The sequence below is a fragment of the Uranotaenia lowii genome, chromosome 2 (genome assembly GCF_029784155.1).
Source record: "Uranotaenia lowii strain MFRU-FL chromosome 2, ASM2978415v1, whole genome shotgun sequence".
NCBI classification, from domain to species: domain Eukaryota; kingdom Metazoa; phylum Arthropoda; class Insecta; order Diptera; family Culicidae; genus Uranotaenia; species Uranotaenia lowii.
This window is the reverse complement of record NC_073692.1, coordinates 417,082,195-417,101,851: the sequence shown is the minus strand read 5'-3', so window position 1 is coordinate 417,101,851 and position 19,657 is coordinate 417,082,195. Positions and strand designations below refer to the sequence as shown.

Here is a 19,657-nt window from a genome sequence, read left to right as displayed (position 1 = left end):
TAAAAAATCGCCTTTAATTATGCAACGTTTTTTTACGAGAATTCACCCACAATGGCCTACCCAATGGGTTTAAACAATTATTCTTTAATTTGTGCAACAAAATCTACTTGGGTATGATATCCGTGTCTTTTATGCAAATCTTTCTTAACTCGGATAATTGACTTATTTTTTTTTTAGTCTTCCTGGCCCAATATTTTTTAAACAGCATCTTTGAATTTCTAATATTTTTACATTCTATTATTACTAGTAGTAAATTGAAAAACATCAAACATGTTCATTTTTAAAACAATCTTTTGTCTCCGTTAAATCAGTAAAACATAACCATATGAAGTTCGGAAACTTTTTTGGAATAGGTGAAAACTAGTTTCAAATTTAAAATTCAAACTCATTCTAGTATACAGTATGGCATTATAACCTGTGTAGAGTCATAATGTTTTCATTTGGTCTTCTTTTGTTCAACATGTATTGATCTTAATATACCTACAATAATCACACATATGCTGACCACATATTGTAAAGTCTTAAAACATACGAGAGACAGCAAAACAGTGATTTTTCACATAGCCGAATTTGATAATTATTTTTGTAAGCCACGGTGTTGAGGACTTGTTAAAAAAATGCATTACAAATTGGAATTTGAGACTGCGTTTCAGTTAAAATTTAACATGACAAATTTAAGAAAGCTCACTTAGAAAACATTTAAATCTTGAAAGATAGATTATATAAGATAGAAATTATTTCTTAATGATAGAAATTATTTCTTAATGAGTTAATTATTCAACAACTAAAAGCAAGTTAACAGTCTCGGATTTCAATTTTTTATGCATTTTTAACCGGCAGTATCGGTTTTGGCAAAAATTAATAATTAATGCCAGAATTTGTTAAAAAAGCTCGGTATTGATTGCTATCTCTAGTTCAGTTATATTAACACAACTAAATTGAGTTTAGCAACTTGGCTAAATTGAGAGAATCTGTTTAAATATCTAATTTTAACTCATCTCAGTATAAATTGAGACAATATGTTCCAGATGCGTAGAACTTTGATATCGTCGTATAGAAATTTATAGCCATATTTTGGAAGTGCTCCCCTTTTATTCGGGCAAAATAATACAAACCTCTCCTTCTCCCTATAAAAAATATATTAAATTTGTTCGATTTATTTTAGAGTACCATGAAAAAAAAAACCTTGCCCAAATGATTTTTGTTGAGGATTCAGGGGGGTAGCTTACCGCTTTATGTTCGAATTCGGAGGGTTTACTTTTTGCTGCTTCCGTGGCACAGCAATAAACAGCAAAGCAGCGGGTGCACCTCGGGTCGGTGATAATTAGCGCTATAGGTTGGTTTACTCGCAGCTTCTCCACAGCCGACGGGTCAGGAGGAAGGTTTTGTTGTGCACTTAATCGGTCCACAATTCGTCGCACAGCACAATATTTGTCGTTACGGGTTTCGGATGCGATTTAGAAACGCAAATATACACCGAATTTCACGAATAAAACAATACTTTATTAATTTACTCGACCGACGGAACAAAACAACACAGAGACGATGTTGCTGCCACGAGACTTTATTCAGACTGATTTTATGCTGACTTGTTGTTGTTGCTATCAGCTGGTTGGTGAGTTACCGTGCAAACAATTCATCCGGTAACTCACTGCTATGTTGTATATCAACTAGGGTTGTTCACTTTTTTACGTTTTACAATTAACAAAAATAATCAAACAAATTTTACAACTAACAATTAATTAACATTAGATTGCGAATGATGTTACTTTTCGTTGCGGTATTAGGAAAGGTATTAAATTTAGGTTTGGTAACAAACATTCCGGCCACCTTGAAATGGCACGGACATTTCAACATGAATTTGACTTGCACTAGGGAGCTTCATCTGTTTCCTCCATCTTCGGCTGCGTGGACCTACGGGACGCATCATGGCACCAGGGGAAGCAGGAGGAGCGATTGGAACTGGGCGGTACGGACACCATCTGGAGCTTTGTTTTCTGTGGAACAAAGAGGATCCCAGTAGACCAACAAATATACAGTAAAAGGATTGGAACCGCAATCACCTGGTGCTTATGGTTGTCATACAGGAGCTAACTTAGAGTGTAGCTCTACTCATTGAACCTGCGACCATCGAATACTGCTATCAATCAGCCGGTACTAGGAATTCGATGGAACCATGCGAAGCCGGGAACGATGAAGTGCGACCACACTCGAAGCGTTGATTCTGCGGAGCAAGAAGGATCCCAGTAGCCCAACAAACAAAATAGGAAAATATTGGAATCGCAATCACCTGATTTCAAAAATTGTCATACAGGAGCTAACTTAGAGTGTAGCTCTACTCATTTGGGCTGCAACCGGCGACTACTGGTTTTAGGAGGTCCGCAATGTGTAGGCGGAGACGACGAAAACGTAACACCATCTGGAGCTTGGTTCTGAGAAGCAGAAGGGAACCCAGTAGACCAACAAACAAGGTATAAAAATTTTGGAACCGCAATCACCTGATCAATGAAATTCTGTGCAGGAGCTGTCTTAGAGTGCAGCTCTACTCATTGCGGATTTCCAGGAACTGCGGTGACCGGTTCTCCAATTGTTGACCACGTTCATCAGCAGGATCATCTTCGGTCTGCTTCGGAAACACTTGTGGCGTTCATGGAATGTGCGGCGCACTAGATTGCGTCCTCCAATGATCCAATGTTTTTTAAGGATCGTGGGGAGCATTAGTTGTGGGCCGAGGTGAAGTAAATTCCCATGATAATACTTCGCCAACAGATTTAATAGCGGGAGTTTCACGAGCAGAACAGTTCGAATAATTCCATTTGAATTCAGTTTGATGCGGGTGTGCTTCAACTGCGATGAAGATGGAAGGCGACTGGTCGATGCAAGGGTGACTAACTTCTCAGGAAAATCCTGTTTCTGGGCAAGACGACACAGAACGAAGGCTGCTTCTTTCAGATCGGCGTGGTTAGCATCATGAATGGGTCCCTTTCCGACTTCCGTGCAGCAGCTTTCAACAAGCGGAAGTACCGCATGCAGCAACTTCCATGGGACTTCTCCGACGCTTCCGAGATGAAATGCAATTGGTAAATTGGATACGAAAACGGGGGCAACGTTGTTTTCCAAACAAGTCCGAACGTGGAGACAGCCTGATCGTCCTGCAGGCTGTGGATTGCGGATACAGCCAAATCTTCTGGAGGAATACCACGAAGCGCTTCAGGAACATTGGATGCCCATTTCTTGAGTGGTAACCCGGCAGAAACAACTAGAGCAGATGCCTTTCGGCGGAGTTGAACGGCAGAATCGACATCTTCGGCACCAGTCAAACAGACGTCGACGTAGAAGTCACTCTTGAAAACTGGGGTGGCAACAGGAAAACGACTGACTTCATTCTCAGCGAGGCGTTTTAAGGTGCGGGTGGCCAAAAATGGCGAGTCGTCCAGGTGCAGTTGTATTTGGCGGTACATCTTTTCAATGTCGGCTACGAGTGCGATTGGGTGGGTTCGGAAGCGCATAATGATCGACAGTAGATCGTCCTGGATAGTAGGTCCCACCAACTGCGTATCGTTGATGGAGTAACCGGTTGATGTCTTGCACGAAGCGTCAAAAACAACACGGACCTTGGTGCTTGTGCTTGACTCCTTGAAGACTGGATGATGTGGTAGATAGCAGTGGGGGACAGAGTCGTCTACTGGATCAGTCAACTTGATCATGTGGCCCAAACGTTCGTAGTCGGCCATGAAACAAACGTAGGCTTCTCGAGTGGCAGGATCTCGCTTAAGTCTCCTCTCTAGACTTCCGAAGCGGCGCTCGGCGATGGATCTTGATTCACCAACACGTACCAGGGGATCACTAGTGAGTGGCAATCTAACTACGAAACAACCGGACGAATCGCGAGCGGTGGTAGCACTGAACACTTCTTCACACTTTGTTTCTTCAGCTGACAGAGCTTGAGACGGCAACAGAGATTCGAGTTCCCAGAACCTTTCGGAGGATTGTTCTTGGTCTCGATCGATGGTCGTAAGATGGCATAACCGGGGAGTTTCGGAGGAATTTATTGGAACCGATCCGGATACAGCCCATCCAAACACAGTCTCACGCAGCGAAAAGTAGTACCATTGAACTAAAAAATATACATCTTTGATTCAAAAACCTTGTGTACATTAAAACAAAATCCAATTTCCTTGATTCAAGTAAATTTTATATTGAACCGAACTTTTTTCCCATAAAACCAATGTTCCGAATTTTTAAATCAAAATATTTAATTTGAATTCAAAGAATTTTTTTTTTAACTCAGAATCAAAGTAAAAGTTCATTGTTTTAGATGAATTTTCTTTTGAACCAAAGTAATTTTTCGTCAAACAGTCGACACATCTTCATTATTAGCTTCTGTTAGGTGAACGGGTCGGCGAGAAGCTTTCCCGACAACCAGCCAGACCTATTCATTTTCTCCGGAATCTTCCTGCCGCGCAACCACCAGACAGCACCGAAATCACAAGACGTACCCGGCGTAGGAAAGTTTCGACAGCTTTGAGAGGACAAACGACAGTGGACTCTTAGGTAGGCCTTAAAAATTAATTTAATTTCAAATAAACCGTCTAAGTAACAAAATTTTTCAGGGCAATCATTCATCAAACTAATTGGAAGAGGTAACTGTATACCGACTGTTCCGGTCCTCCAACTATGCGGTTGCAATCGCTTCGGGCCGATCCAAGAAGACTCAACATCTGGCGCCGAAACCCTTCATCAGTTGTTCGGGTGCAAACAAACATCGTCCAGTAAGTACTTTTCATGCAATGTATGCAAATAATTTTATTTTTTTTAATTGCATTTTTTAGCTTAATGTCGTTTTTTTAAAGCTTCATAACAAACCGTATTATGTGTTCTCTTCTTTGTTTTCAGATGAACCGGTTCAAGAACTCTTATCCTGTGGAAAATCGATAATCTAAATGAAGTACTTAAAGAGAAATAAAATGTTTTTATTATAATTGATTTCTTTTTATTTCTAATAGGATAAAAAATATAATGCAGTACTAGAATTCTTAGAAACCAAACATAGATTTGAAAAACAAATACTTTTAAATTGAAACCCAAATACCTTTAGAATAAAGATAAATTTCATAAAACTAAACGAAAAGGTTTTTGAATTAAAAGCATTTAATTATTTGGAACAAAGAAAAAGTTTCGATTCAAAGGAAAGCATTTCTTCGAAACAAAAGAAAATGCATTTGAATCAAAGGAATTTTTATTTGTCCCAAAATCAAAGGAAAAAATCCTTTGTTTTTGCGGCACTTTCCTTTGAAACTAAATTCTATTTTTCTGCGTGCTCAACTAGAGTCGGCATTTCATTGCCGAGGGAAATCTTGCTGCCGCTGTGAAGTTCGTGGTACACTTCTCCGCCCACAATGAGGTCAATTTCCGCAGGAATGAAGAAGTACGGATCAGCCAGGTTGACATCGGGTATTTTCCAAGCAGCAACATCAATGTCTACAGTCGGTAGGCAGACTGTTGGCCTTTTCAGAATCAAGAAATCTAGCTCCGTTGCATACTTGGTTACAGTTGAACGAATCTTCGCTGTTAACTGGCGCTTGATCTGCTTGGATGACTCACCAATCCCTGAAACGGCAATGTCAACGGTAGAACGGCGAAGATCGAGAGTGTTGGCCAACTTCTTCGTCATGAAGCTGCACATACTAGCAGAATCCAGTAGCGCTCGCGCCGGAATTTCCTTCCCCGTACTGTCAACTATCAAAAGCATCACTGTTTCTAGAAAAACTGTTCTGTTTGATGCCTGAACAGTCATACAGACTTGTTGGCTCGAAGTTGATGGTTGCGGATCTGCATCTGGAGGAGCGGTACTGCACTGCGGAGCAGGGAGTGACGGATTCGATAAAGGCGACGTTGGTTTCAGTAGCGAATTGAAGTTGGTGGTCTTGATTGCATCGTGGAGAAGAGAATGGTGCCTTCCATTGCAGAACCGACAAGTGTGTCTTGAGGAACAGGTTCTTGATAAATGGCCGGAATTGAAACAATTCCAACACAAACGATGGGATGTGACAACTTGCCGTCGGTTGTAGGGAGTGAAGCTGGCGAATTTCCTACAGCGAAATAGATGGTGTCGTTCGGAACATACTACGCACACGGGTAAATCGGGTTTTGGATCAGACGCAACAGGATTGGCCACTAATCGGAACGCCTTCTTCGGTTGGGAATCCGTCATTCTCGCTGGAATCGTTTGCAGGTTGCGCTGTTCTTCTGTGACGATCGTCCTCAGCATCATCGCTCGAGAATACAGGAAATCGATCAACTCTTGGTAAGTGATGTCTCTCAGGTCGCTTGTTTTCTCCTCCCAGGCTCGAAGTGTCGTTGGATCCAGCTTGTAGCACAGTAAATTAACTAGCGGAGTATCCCAGAAACCTATTGGCTCACCCAGTTTAGCCATGGCCTTTACATGGCGATCAAAGTCATCCGTCAAGGTATGAAGATCCCTTGAAGATTCCTCTCTCAAAGGTTGGAGGTCATACATTGCCCTGAAGAGCTGTCGTTTCAGGTACCGCTGGTTATCATACCTTTTCATCAACGCTTCCCAAGTGATGAGATAACTGTCAGCCTCAACGTTTACGCACTCAAAAGGTTTTTTGGCTTCGCCTTCCAAACTCTGTAGCAGGTACTGCAGCTTTGCAACCGCTGGAACATCTGGATTCGAGTGCACCATGGACTTGAACGTGTCTCGGAACGACAACCATCGGGAAAAATCACCATCGAACCTCGGTAGATCTATTTTGGGCAGGCGTAGGTGAAACATAGCTGTACTGGTTGAGGCCGTCGGCTCTGCTGTCGTAGAACTGCTCAACCTTTCCGGGATGTTGTTCAACAGGAATGCTTTCACCTCACAAAACCTTTCCTCGATGGTCGATCTCTCAGCCAAACGCATTTCGAGCCGGTCTGGCCCATCCCACTTCTCGATGACGGTTTGCGCCTTTTGAAACTGGTCGTAGATCCGATCAACTAAATCTTGTCGAACTTGAAGGCGCCCAACATCTCGATCCACGTTGAATTCCCTCGTAAATCTTTCAACATCCGATAGATTTGTCAGAATGGCCTTGCGACGAATGATGGCATCCTCCACTCTTTCGTCTGACTTGGTTTTCGGCATGTTGGAATTCACTGACACTTGCTACCACCACTGTACGATAACGAAAACACAGCACAAAAACCGAAAACGAAATCCTTCCCGAACCGATGTACTGGTTTTTAACACGACGGCGGAAGTGTAAACCAATCGAACGATTAAATCCTTCCCGTCGCGGATTTACACTTCTACGCGACGAAGAATGATACAAATCGTACGATTCAATCCTTCCCGTCGCGGTGTATCAATCTTAACACGAAACGAATCCGAGAATTGTGTGTTAAAATCGACGAAAAAATCCTTCCCGACGCGACACACAATTCTTTCGCGAAGACTGCCACCCACTCACACCCAATCGCATATAATATTAATCAATATTGCCAATATATAAGCCTCAGGTGCTGAATTTGCCAGAAGAATTCCAAGTCCAAAACTTTTTCGCCAAAAATCAATCAAATCCACTTTCCCAATTTTTGCTGACCGGTGTAAAACATCCACATAGCAGCAGGTCAAAATTAGCAGCTGTTGGTGGCTTTGTGCTGTTGGCTTGGCTTCACTTTGCGCTTTCTTGGCTCGAAAAACAATGTACAGCAGTACAAAAGGCAAGCAAAATGGCCCAACTTGATGCCGTCGAGTAAAGAAAATGGTGTACTCACCGCTACCTTCCGTGTGGGGAATTCCTCCGATCCGGCCGAAGGACCAATGTTGAGGATTCAGGGGGGTAGCTTACCGCTTTATGTTCGAATCGGAGGGTTTACTTTTTGCTGCTTCCGTGGCACAGCAATAAACAGCAAAGCAGCGGGTGCACCTCGGGTCGGTGATAATTAGCGCTATAGGTTGGTTTACTCGCAGCTTCTCCACAGCCGACGGGTCAGGAGGAAGGTTTTGTTGTGCACTTAATCGGTCCACAATTCGTCGCACAGCACAATATTTGTCGTTACGGGTTTCGGATGCGATTTAGAAACGCAAATATACACCGAATTTCACGAATAAAACAATACTTTATTAATTTACTCGACCGACGGAACAAAACAACACAGAGACGATGTTGCTGCCACGAGACTTTATTCAGACTGATTTTATGCTGACTTGTTGTTGTTGCTATCAGCTGGTTGGTGAGTTACCGTGCAAACAATTCATCCGGTAACTCACTGCTATGTTGTATATCAACTAGGGTTGTTCACTTTTTTACGTTTTACAATTAACAAAAATAATCAAACAAATTTTACAACTAACAATTAATTAACATTAGATTGCGAATGATGTTACTTTTCGTTGCGGTATTAGGAAAGGTATTAAATTTAGGTTTGGTAACAAACAATTTTAATAATACTGAACTGAAAGCTAACAAACAAAATTAAACGCCTGAATATATATAAAATTCAAATGACTGCTATAATTCGTAGCCTATGAACATTTAAATACTTTTTTTGATAAATGAACCTGTAAATTTTGATTTATGCGGGATATTGTATAAGCATTTCAAACGTTCAAATATTTGAGACAGCTTTTTCTATGTTTTACTAGATTACGGTTGCGCAATTGCAAAGAAAATGATGCTTCTCTTCGGGAGAAGTATAAACTTATTGTCTCATAATTTTCAACCATAGAATGAATTTAAATGATCACCAATCAGGATAACGATATGCTGATAGAACAAAAACAAGGTTGCATATTTGAAAATTAAGATTTAAAAGTGGAATGAACAATTTTTGGTTTTAAAAATTCATTATTCCTTAATATTCGTCCCGAAAAAAAGATTTAAAATGCTTATTGGCATGTTATAAAAAGATCAACTATTTTGCCATCCACAGGACGATGTCAGACTTTAGATATTAGAGTCGGACATCGTCCTGTAGATGGGCAACATCGAGCCCGAATATTCCTGATCTATCGAGTTTCTTTATAGTAATGTTAAAATCGCCTTAACTTATGCAAGTATAGTGGTGGCGATGTTTATAATGCGATGTATACGAACATTGCATTATATTTTGAATATCGCCACCACGTATTGTTGCATAGTTGAAGGCGATTTTCACAATAGAATAAAGATGTATTACATCTTTCGATTTCCATTTTACAAATCTGACTTGGAAAAAGATACAATAATACAAATAAACTGTAAATCACCTTGCCGTATGAAGCCTAATTCACCCTTATCAACGATGGCGTTAACTTCGCGAGGGCAATGAGACATGTTCGTGAATTTCGTGACGGTCTTAACGTCTCCCGAACATAATAAAATATCCACTCTCCACAGCAACCAAAATCACCCAATGTGGAGATTATTTCAGCTACTAAATAAAAAAAAACTTACCTCCGATCCCCAGATAGCCAAAATATTATGCAATTCTGGTTTTCTAGACCAATTTTCACCAGCGGGGCTTTCGAATGGCATGCTTTCCCAAGTATATAGGTCGCTGGCAAGATGTTTTACCTTCCTCAAATTATCCTCCAGTCTCGTACCACACTAGGATTTGTCAAGGATATTGCAGTTGCTTTTGAAGCCAAGGAGGACGCGAAGGACGATTACAGATGACAACTCTCCCGGAACTTCCATTTGCAGTATTGTCGAAGAAACTGAACGATAAATCCATTTGAAATTATTTAAAATTACGGACCTGCTGTTACACATGTGCCTTACCTTTCCATTAAAATGACGTAACTATAGTAATTCCATATCACGACAAGCTACTTTTTAAATTAAATCCGGGTTTTTTTTCAAATTTCCACTCGTCGCTGGTTAACAAACAAGTTTGTTTATTTTTGTAAGTTTTTGTATTTTGTTGTATTTGTTTTTGTTGTATCAATAGTTGGATCAGTGACCAGGGTTATATGTCTTGATACTTTTGTCGGGATCACAACAAGTAAGCAATTTACTTATACCACGGTATACCGTGGATGTTTGTATTTAAGATTCACTTTTTTTGTTGGTTAAAATCCAATAAAAATTATAATAGTTTTTGATGCTTGCAGTAAGTAGTTCATGCAGCTTTAGGATTATCTAATGAATATTACTTTCTGGATTTAGCTAGACAATAGTAAGAAATAGTTGAACATAAAGGCCGATTTACACTTCTCGTGAAAAATCTTTTTCCGTCAATAATTCAATAACGCAACTAAACTAAATTTTTAACATGGTGGAATCGATTTGGAATCGTTGAAATATGCCTATCCAACTATTCTTGATGTTCAAAACTTTCCAGAACTGTTTTTATTCCGATTCGTCCGCCATGATCAAAACTCCGCTGTGAAAACCGGGAGAATTGGAATAAAAACAGTTGCAGGACGTTTTACAGGACCAGTTGGATATTCAGCTTTTAACTATTCTCCATCGATTCCACCATGTTACACACACTAGTTGTGTCGCGTTTTGTTGATTGACAACATAAGATTTTTTCACGAGCAATGCAAACCATGCTTAAGAATTATGGTCAGATGTTTGGATTTTAATCCGCCATTTGGAAAGGTTTCAAAATTCGGTCAGGTTTCCAAAAAAAAAATCATTTTATTGAACTTTAATTGTAAAACAATCATATATGCAATCAATTTAGTGTCACTTTGATATTCTTGAAAATAAAATAAATATTTATGATGCCTCGTCTTACTATAACGTGAATGGGAAACCAAACGATGCTATCATTATGGACTAATGTTTAAAATTTATGAAAAATTAAAGATACTCTAACGATACCTACTCTTGTTTTCAGTTCGATCAAACTTTTGACTATTTTATAAACATTTTTTTATCGCAGAAAATAGAACATCAAGTCATGATAATATTTCCATCTTACTATTCTACTAGAAGAAATTATTCAAATAATGAAACCTGGGTGATGCCTTGTTTTGTTATCTTGGAAAAGACAAAACCAAAACATACTATTATTTTGATATCAATTCCTTATTTAGGTATTGCTTTGGTATCATCTTTAGAGATAATGATGCTTCAATGAGACCAAATTCTGCCATCGGGAAAAATGTGACACTAAATTATGCTATCATTTTGGCATTGATAGCTCATTTTGGTTACTCTTTGCTATCGATTTAGGCATCAAAGTCTGCTCGGGTAGTTCTAAAAAGCCACTGGAAATATCAAACAATAACTTTATGACGCATGGAGGTTGATATTATTAGCATTTTAATGGATCTGTTTTAGATAGACGTGGCCTGGAAACTGGGTCTCAAATGAGAAATTTCATCGCCGGTGTCATCAAAGGGCGCTAGAAAACGAGATTCGGGAACGCAAGTGGCGATGGATTGGGTACACGCTGCTAAAATGCGAACGAGATTTGCAGAGAGGCGCTTGAATGGAACCTAGTGAAGACGCTGGATCCGGAAAAAATATAATATTTAAAAATATTTTTCAGATTTGTTGCAGATTTTAAACTTTTAACTTGTAAGTAAAATTTCTGTACAAGTTGATGGTTTATGATTTTTAAAAATTTTCGGTTTGTTTTGAGCAATTATCAACACAGATCTCAGATCTATAAAAAATGCTTATAATATCATCCACCATGCATCTTAAAATTATCGTTATATATTAACAGTAGCTAGCTAGAATTCTCATAAGAAAATTTTCAAGAAAATTGAACTTTATTTACAAAAAACAAAGATTAGTTCAATAGATCTCAAATTTGGCAGAAATACTCGAAAATGCATAAGAAAAAACCCATCTGGGTCCGGCGAAAAAAGCCAAAAAGTGAACTAGTTTACTGTACACTTGGAATCCAAAGCGAATGTGCAAAGGTTTTCTTCCTCTGCATATTCGTCGTTTAAATGAAAGGAGGTAGGGGAGATAAGGGCATAATGAGCACCCAGGGCATAATAAGCACTCCTGTTTTCTACAATAGTACGTATTTTCTTAAACAAATTTTCATGAGGATTTGTTTCGTGTTACCAATAGTATTAATTTTTCACCAAAAAAAAATGCTTTTGATCTTTATAAAAGTATTGAATGATAATCAGCTAGGTTCTCAAGTGACGAAAATATTATAATTTTTGAGCTCCACCAAATAAGCTTTTATGACCTTTAAATCATCTTGATCTGCAATGTACGCACCGCAACATGATTAACACATTGTTTCTCAATTTTCATCATCATAAAATTTTTGATTTTTCACTTTAATCAATTTTAAAAGAAGTTTTTATTTTAATTTGTTGACTCGGGGTGAACAGAGCACAATTAATCGGGGTACGTTAAGCGTTTTCTGTCGTAGCATCTAGCAGCGAATTCAACTCGATTTACATTTGTCGATTTGGCCTATTGGTTAGATGTCGGAGAGGTAATCAGTAGGCTCGAGTTCAATTCCTGTTCGAGTAGATTTTTTTTCGTTTACCATTCATGATCGATTATTTTGATTGTTGCATTATATGACTAGTACCATCTTAGCGGGTGATGCAAAGTACCAAAAACATAATGTATGAATGTGTGTGAATTGTTTGTATTCTACAAAAAGTCACACATTATTAAAGTATTCCTTAGTTTTTTGGATCTACGCCTCACCGTTTAGTGTAAATGAAAACAAAAAATCACCTCGAACAGTAATCGAACTCGAACCAACTGATTACCTCTCCAATGTCTAGCCAGTAGGCCTAATCGTCAGATGAAAAAAAAACAATTATCTCAAAAGAGTGAAAAAAAATCCAGAAAATACACATTTGAAAGAAATGCTGAATCATATTTCGAAAAAAGTAGAAGTTTGTAAGAGGAAATGTAAGAGTACTTATTATGGAAATATTTTGAGCAATACATCTGATTCAAAACTATGGAAAAAAATAAACTCAATACTCGGAAGGTCGAAAACTAAATCCGACATCTTCTTAAGAGTTGATAACACCGTCGAAGAAAACCAACATGAAGTTTGTATTATATTTAACAATTACTTTACCAGCATCGGAAAATCTCTCGCAAACACTATTACTAGAGACCCTGATTTCAACACTTTCTCGCATATTAACCGGGTTTCCAACTCATTGTTTCTGCGGCCTGCTTCAGTTAACGAGGTCACTGTTGCCATTGAATCTTTGGAAAACAAAAAAAGTAGTGGTCCAGACAATATCTCGCCACAAGTACTCAAAAATCACAGTACACATTTTGCCAAAATTCTTGCTGAACGTTTCAACAAAATTATAGAGACAGGAGTTTATCCAGAATGCCTCAAAACTGCAAGAGTTATCCCTATTTTCAAGTCTGGTGATCAACTCGATGTAAATAATTATCGACCCATTTCATCCTTAATCGTTTTCATCAAAATTTTCGAGAAGCTTTTGATAAGCAGAATGAATAGCTTTTTAAATGAAAACAACGTTTTTTACCGTTTACAATATTGTTTCAAATCAGGATCCAGTACGCTTACAGCAATCTGCGAGCTGATGGATTCTGTCATTTGTGAAATAGACACGAAAAAAATTGTAGGCTGTCTTTTTCTTGACCTTAAAAAAAGCCTTTGACACTTTAAACCACGAAATATTGTTGAACAAACTTGAGTATTATGGCATGAGAGGCTTGATCAACGACTTAATACGCAGCTATTTGTCAAATCGAAAGCAATTTGTCTGCTTAGGAGAAGAAAAGAGCTCCCTAGAAAAGCTGGAGGTTGGTGTTCCGCAAGGCAGCAATATCGGACCCTTACTCTTTCTACTTTACATAAACGATCTCAGCAAGTTGCCGTTACACGGTACACCCCGCCTGTTTGCAGATGACACAGCTCTCTTTTATCCCGCAAACTGTTCCAATGTGATTATCAACCATATGGAAGAAGATTTAAGAGTTCTTAATAGTTATTTTTCCGCCAACCTCCTGACCTTGAATCTTGCTAAAACAAAGTACATGATTTTTTACTCTCCTCGGAAAAAAATCGAACCACACAACGATCCTAAACTATCTACTACAATAATTGAAAAGGTAACAAACTTCAAGTATTTGGGAATAACTGTAGACGAAACTTTTTCTTGGCGCTTCCACATTGATCAATTGCAAAAACAAATATCATCTTTTAGCGGTATTTTATGGAGAGTAAAAGCATTTGTTCCACGTCATGTTTTACTGAAATTCTATTTATCCTTCATACACTCCCGTCTATATTATTTGATAGCGGTTTGGGGTAGAGCACCACTGTCTTTCCTCTCCCGTTTACAAACCCTCCAGAATCGATGCATTAAAACAATCTATAATCTTCCCCGTCTTTACCCAACCAATTTACTTTATTCCGATAGATCTCATAACATACTACCTCTCTCTAAACTGTGCGATTTGCAAACCGTAGTTTACGTATTCGATAATCTGCACTCGTCTAACCATAACCAAAACTTGATATTTAATGCGGGCCGGAGAGTTCATAATACCCGTCAATCTCACCATCTTATGCGCAGCACAGCCTCTACCTGTCTTAGTCAACGTCGAATTTCTTTCATTGGTCCTACGAAGTTCAACAGCCTTCCAGAAGATATAAAAAACAGCTCTAGTAGAAACATTTTTAAGATAAAACTAATACAATACTTCAAAGTAAACCTAAACCAATAACCAACCACTAATTTAGCAATTTTTTATTTTTTTGATAATTTTCTTAGCAGTAAATTTAGTTCTAATTATTTATTTTTAGTTTTTTATTATCAATTCTTATAAAAAAATAATTAATTTGTTAATCATTAAAATGGATCTCTTCAAAGGAATATTCTTCCACTGAGATTCATTGAGTAAATTCTCTTTTATTTTTTCATACTTCCTCGTAGTAAATAATATTTTTTACGTTCTCAGCATGATTAAAGTTTGTCCGCGTTTGAGTATTAAATGTTATTTTCTTGTTTGCTGCCAGACATGCTGAGAACAGTTAGCGTCCTTTACCAGGGGGCTCAAATGAGCTTTTTGGTATGGGGGAGTGTGGTGGGCCGCCAATTCTAAAAAAAAAAACAAGCTGAAGCTTAATTATTCAGTTGACTTCATTGAATTGAATTCCCCGGTAGAAAACGCTCATCGCGCCCCGATTAATGTTGCTTATACTGCCCAGGGGGGTTCTCATTATGCCCCTACAGTGACTGGTTTTCAGCTTTTGGCAAAAAAAATTTAAAATGCATTTTTAAACGTTTTTATCTACTTTTTCAAGTTTCATCCACCTAGACAATAGACTATTTGAGTGTCTGAATACGAAACAATGATGTAATTCACATATGATGCCCTTAGAGTCAATAGGTCAAGTGCATAAAAGCTGATTTCGAAAAAAAAGCACATAAAGTTTGTTACGTTCCAATTAATTTCATAAATATTTTTTATGAAATTTTCCAATGAGTTTGATCTTTTAAAATAGAAACAAATCATTTGACTTCATTTAAAAAAACAACAACGTTGATTTAACGTTTATTGAGGCGACACATGATTTTTGATTTTTGCACTTATACCCCTTAGGCTCCAAACACATGCACTTATACCCCTTTGCCCCCAAATAAATTCACTTATAGGGTAGAAGCACTAGTTATTGAACAGGTACCAGATATTGAACACTAGTAAAACACTAACCAATTAAAACAATAATATACAGTAGAAAAATGAATTCAAAATCGTTGTGCCACTGTTGAAGCATTTTCTACCTCTGTTCAAATTTTTATCAAAAATTTCGGACTTTTAAAGCTACAATCTTCAAAACAAGAATATGCTTTCAAATTTTGGCTTGGTTTTTCGACTGGATGAAAAAAAAACATCTTTTTTTGATTGGGAGAAAAATTTGATTTAAATAAGACAAATAAAATTCTAAGATAATAATATGAATGTTTTCAAATTAGCATTTTTAGATGATTTCTGGAAGAGTGGCAGCCTTTATTTTCTCTATTTTTTTTAATTTTACAAATGAAAGTGTTCAATCATTGGATCACAGAAAGCGCCAATGTTTCATTTATTGAACGTTCAATCTTGCAGTACCCGTTTCGTAAAGAAATGCATGCACCAGTTATCGAACAAACATCGGTTGGTGTTTGGAAATATAAACAAACTGTTTCTTGGTTGCTAGCTCAACCAAAATTGCTCCTGCAACGCTTACTATCCAGCGAAATACCCCTAAATATAGACAATGATATTCAATGTTTACGTGTTCAACAATTAGAACATTGCCTGTTCAACATTAGAATCATTATGTTCAATAATTGGGACAAAATCAATTTTGAATAGAAACGCTTAAATAATAATTGTAAAACATATTTCTGCGAAAAAAACTACATCGATTGAAGGCTGTTTTTATTAATTGGCCAACAATACGTTGAATCGCCAAGATGGTGTTCAATAAGGATATATTGACAGTTCTTCACGAACACTACCGTAGCAGCAGGCCTCAGCCCTAACCTCAAATCATGGGAGAACAGAATCGGTTTTCAAGAAGGGCGCATAATAAACGCCATTTTCCGGTACTAATATCGACAAATTCGCCCTGTGGAAAAGCGATACTCAGATGTTCGTGTTTTGATTTCTAGCGTAACATTTAAAAAGGGCGAAACTAGCAGTTAGCTCGAAACGAGAAAAACGCGTTTGAAAATTCGGAACACCTATTCAAATCCTATTTATAAAATCGACCATTTTTTGTTCAATAAAATCAAGAAATGTGCATTATATTCTCTTATTGTTCGATGGTTATCAAGAACTTTAACTTTTTTCACGTAATTTCAGAGATTTTCGAGTTTCGCCCTATTATTGTTTTCGATTTCAGTTACGCCTGCAAGTTTCGCCCAATTGATCGGCCGTTTTTGTTTTGGTTTTGAAGTTACGCCCATTCATCCAACACGCAAAAACTACCCGAATAGACCAAGACTATGGTTCTACATTTAATAAACAATGATTTTCGTCTTAACAATGAAAAACAACGTAAAATCACAATCTTTTCACAATGTAAAATTAGTGTTGGATTGTGAAATTACCGTTCATTTGGCGATAACCGTGAAATACATTGTAAATACATAATGTTTCACTGTATGTTTTATCTATTTTGTTGGGACTTTAAGATGAGCGTGCACAATTTGTTGTTGTGAAAATTTTCAATTTTTGTGTTTACACGTGTGTGATTCGTATTAAATTATTTAATTTCTTTTATTAATTATTTTGTTAATATTGGATCTATTCGAAGAGACATGATGATTCACCTAATCAAGGTAAGTTTCCATAACATTTAAATTGAACAACAGTACATGACTCTTGTCGTTTCTTTATTTACAGGGAGTTAGATTTTGGATCCAATTTCCAAAACCTTTTCTTGAGGCCTCGGATGTGGACTTCCTTCGGATCTATGTCTCCAAAAATCGGAAAGACGTGTTGAGATTACAATCACCATATAACCTGTATGTGCCTGCATCGTTGTTTGAGTGGTATTACTTTTTCAAAGCTTTCCTGCAAGCAGTATCGCAGTTATGTTATGGGAGGACATATTATTAGCAGAGGATAGAAGTTTTTGAGTAAGTAAGATTGTTCATTAAATAATTTATTTAATAAAATAAATTAAATGCGATTTATTGAAATGATGACGACCTAAAACAGCAAAAAAAAATCCCACCATTAACGAACCTTGAACAAACATTTTTATTTCAGCGGGTGAACAATGGAATTAAACGGATTTTCATGGTTTTACTGTGAAAAACTGGAAGCTGTTATAACCATGAACTTTATATTTTTTGACTTTCCAATGTATGGGAAATCGCCATTTTTTTCATGGTCACGCTGCATAACAATACCCCTTTTTCATGGTTATTTTCGTCAAAACGATGAAATGTATGGTCGAAAACTATGAATTCCAATGTGCATTCACGGTATCGAGGACGATAATAATCATTGTGTAAACCATACAAATCATGGTTTGTGAATATGAAATTCATGGTTTTTTCACGGTGCAATCCTATTCGGGTAATTAGGCCGTTTTGTCACACACGGTCAACTCAGTTACGCCTTTTGGCTCTACACGAATAGAAAAAATCACTCCATTTTGAAAAGGCGTAACTTCACGTTCCAACGAAAATGCATCAACGGGAAGTTTCGCCCAATTGAATTTTATCAATTTTTTTTAAAGTTTTAAGTAATTTTAACCCTCCAAAGCCGTTCGGGTCAATATGACCCGAAGCGCACATTTCAAACATCTTTATCATCATTCCAATATACTGATGAACTGGTAATTTTGACAGACCAAGTATGTTCTATGAAAATAATGATCAAATCAACGCCAAAAAATTAAAATTTGAGTTTTGAAAATCGGTTCATTGGGAAATGAAATACAGCTATGCAAAGCCAAAATTGGATGTCGTTTTTTTAAAGTAAGATTTTTTTCTACCGTAAGATTAGTCATAGCGGTCAACACTTTCATTGGACCCCAACATATCTATACATTGTCGGATAGATGGATTCTTGACGATTTCAAACATTAATAAAACAGTTAAATACAGAAAAGCTGTCAAAAGTTATGAGTGTTTTAAAAATAAAATTGATTTTTCGGACTTTTTACTTTCTGGACCAGTTTCTGATAATCTGGAAATACTTATCAACTTTATTTTGAAATGTTGAGTAATTAGAATAAATTACCTAGACAATGAATATAATATCATCAAAATCGGTTAACATTTGCAGCCAGGAGAACGAAATCAAACCACAGTTCAAATTTCCCCGGAACGGATTTTTAGCGAACGGCTTTGGAAGGTTAAGATGAAACCGCGTTTGATAGGTAAAGCGCAACCGCGTGCATCCGGAATGACCGTTAACTCGATTTGTTTACATTTGGCAGTTTCGCCCTTTTGAAATGTTACGCTAGATTTTTTGGTTGTTCAGGGGTGCCAAGTGCATTGATAATTGGAAAATGCTAATATTCTTTTAATCGCATTGTTATTAAAAAACCTTTTCATAAGTACTGAGTATTTGCATCTTTCCCGTAGATTTCTATTCGAATGTGAAATGAAACGCATCATTTATCTGAACGAAATAATATCTGCCTGTATCGCACACTTTAACGATGTAGTGAATAAAGGATATTTTTTAAAATAATCAGAGCGTGTGGGCGATTATTTTCATAGCCAATATATAAGTTAATTTATTTTGTTTTGGAACAGCGAAGGATTTTGCATTCGTTTTGAAGTTAGAAACAACCCTTTCTTAATCTACCAAGCAGTACATAAAAATATATTTCAGATGTTTTAAATTAACCTTGAAAATTCTTACGCAAAAAATGGTATATCTTCATCCATTTAGGGATGCCCCGTAATTAATTCAAACGTTAGCTGTTGATAGATAAAAAAAACAATTCAGAAATATTCTAATTAGTTCTAAAACAAGCAAATACTGATTTTAGTATTGCACCTAGTATCAGGTGGTTGAGGTTATGGCTGAGGCCAATTTTTCGCCAATACTATCGTCCGTATGTACCCTTATATATAGTGTTCAATATATTAGTGTTCTAAGTTTGCCGCAGCCCGTGGCGTAGAGGGTAGCCTTCAAATCTTCTAAGCCAGTGGGCATGAGATCAATTCCCGGTCACGGCATACATAGTACACTTTCTGTGGGTTGGTGGTTTTAGCATT

The 19,657-nt window shown here is 37.4% G+C and overlaps 1 protein-coding gene and 1 long non-coding RNA gene across 4 annotated transcripts in view; both read left to right on the top strand.

Moving 5' to 3' along the window:
• The window catches only part of LOC129746079 (fibulin-1), a 190,949-nt gene that overhangs the window by 70,406 nt on the left and 100,886 nt on the right, over positions 1-19,657 (top strand). The window lies entirely within an intron of this gene.
• LOC129746081 (uncharacterized) lies at positions 4,163-4,949 on the top strand. The gene is made up of 3 exons (XR_008737232.1): positions 4,163-4,554; positions 4,614-4,772; positions 4,897-4,949. It is a non-coding gene; the product is annotated as an uncharacterized LOC129746081 (long non-coding RNA).